The sequence below is a fragment of the Zalophus californianus genome, chromosome 1, assembly GCF_009762305.2.
Source record: "Zalophus californianus isolate mZalCal1 chromosome 1, mZalCal1.pri.v2, whole genome shotgun sequence".
Lineage (NCBI taxonomy): Eukaryota > Metazoa > Chordata > Mammalia > Carnivora > Otariidae > Zalophus > Zalophus californianus.
The window spans coordinates 149,760,111-149,762,719 of record NC_045595.1 but is presented as its reverse complement, the minus strand read 5'-3'; positions in this window follow the sequence as shown (position 1 = coordinate 149,762,719).

Here is a 2,609-nt window from a genome sequence, read left to right as displayed (position 1 = left end):
CTATATTTTTGTGGCTTGGATCCAGGTTAAATGCAGCCTTCCAGCTTTTTGGAGAAAATGAATGAAAAATGGGGCAACTTATTTAAACTTTAATATTAACTCTTCTTTAGGGAGTCAGAAACCGTATCTTACTTTAATTTCCATTACCAAAGTGATTTTCTCTGCAGAAGCCAAAATGGCTTCTAGTTCTGTATTTCTCTCTCTTGTGTACTCATTTCTAAAGAGGTAAGGAAGACCAGCTGAGTACAGTGCCCAGGTGCATCTTGGAGAGCTAACCTCCCCAAATGCATTGGTGCTTCACGAGAGCCCTGCGAAGTAGCCCCATCAAACTCTGCCATCTTTGGGCATGCTGGCAGACAGAGGCTTGTCAGAGAGCAGTCTTGGAAAAGGTCCCTGTAAGGTGATGAGAGTGGTCCGGCCACAAGTTTCTGAGAACTCTGAAATCCCATCACCATGAACTTGCTTGGGGCCAGTAGTCACCTCTTCCCCATAGCTTAGAATTCCCAACTGGTCCTTTTCCTTTTACCTTTATACTAAATTTCTCAATTATGAAAATCTTTCAAATGCATTCTTCTAAGTTTCGAAAGATAAGCTTTTGCACATGGTTATAACGTATTTCATTTACACTTCAGGATGCCAAGCCGTCTCATATTTAGGTCTGGATGCTGGTTTCTATTTTAAGTGTTTGATATATTCTCACATGCCTCATATTAATGGATGACATGGACGACAAGTCCTTGTAGCCATCCCAACCTGCTAGTTTTCTCCAGAGGATTATAACAGATAGAAAGTAATATATGCAGCTGCATTGGAACTTGATTTAATAAACTAAGTAAAATGGAATGCACCACATATAAAATTTCATAATCTATCTTATGTTAATGATGTCTGTGAATATACTTTTAGAGTAATTTGATCTTAGCTTTTTAGATACTGAGTTCTTTGATTTTAATGTACTTTTAAAAATAAGTAATTTTTCTTCATAGAACACTATCATTTTTAACTTCTAAAGAAGTACTTTAAAGTGTTATCTTGGAGATTTATTGTAAAAAAAAATGTTTCATTAAAGCAAAACTCACAAATGTTACCATGCAGCAAGAATTTTCATGATCATTTCTCATTTTGTGTCATTCTCCTATTCAGTTACTTAGAGTAACTACCTCTTTATGGGTTAAATATAAATTTCTTGGCCAGAATTGTCTCTGTCTAAGCCCAGTTCTCCCACTACCCTCACACAATACCTTTTTGGCAGTCATCTTACTAATAACTCTAATACCCTATATTCCTCAGAACTTGTCAGGCAAATCATTTAATGAGCACTGTTATAAGATACTAAAGAATACCAAAAACATAAGACAGTTTAGCCCTGTTACTTTCAATTGTACTATTTTTTGCTTAATTTCTAGGTTTTTTTTTCATGTTTATCATGTCTCTGTAGGTAAAGTGGTCAGAAACCATTTCTACTTTATATTTCCTATAAGCCCTGTCTGACTATAAAGTTAATACATGAGCCTATGGTCAGATACTTTTTTAATCAACAAAAGTAATAACAATATGGGGACATGATTCCAAACGTTTATTGAAAGTAGGCAAGGAATGAATAAAGTGGTGGTGGTATAATTCATTGTTATTCTTCAAACATTACCTTAATCCCTTATATATATATATATAAAAATACCGAGAATACAAAAATGAATAAAACATACTTCTTTACAGAGCTCATAACTTACAGAAACATGGTCCATGAAACCGTTACAATACAAACTGGTAAAAGATAAATTCTGAACTTTATATAACAGTAGCTATAGAAAGAAACAAAACCTAACTCAGCTGTCAGTTGTGGTTGGAGTCAGGCAAGCAGTGCTGGTCCACAAGTGGCGGTTTCTGAACTGAGTTTGAAGCATGGGTAGGAGTTACTAGGTCAGACACATAGTGAAAGAGAATAGCCTCACCATTTAGACATTTAGCTTGCTTGATAATCATGAGGCACAATCTGACCAGGATAGTGAGAAGTCCCTCAACAAAATGCCATTTATAATGTTTTGGTTTACTTTTAGTTTTTAATCTCCATAAAAAACTTAAAATGTTTAACAGACCTAACCGTGACATTTTTCCCAATTTATAGACTTGATTCCATGGAACCATTTCATGTGTGAGTGGCATCTGCCATACATCTCCATTCCACCTAATCCCAGGCTTATGTTCTTATTCATCGGATCTCCCAAACCAGGAACACTGGAGTTATTCCAAACTCCTGCTCCCTTCATTTAGTCAGTCATCCTATCTTGTAAACCTTACTTCTAAATATTTCTCAAATACACTGAGGGGAACAGAATGGTAATCTGTTCCGGGATAGACATAAGAGTTAATACCAGACCTGAAGATTAAAAGTCAGAAGCTGTAGGTTCTAGACTTGCTTTTCCAATTGTCTTGCTTTGTAAATTTAGGTTATAGGTCTGAAATCTTATAATCTAAGACAATGGTTTTTTGTTTTGTTTTTAAAGATTTTATTTATTTATTTGTCAGAGAGAGTGTGGGCACAAGCAGGCTCCCTGCCGGGCAAGGAGCCCAATGTGGGACTCGATCCCAGGAGCCTGGGATCATGACCT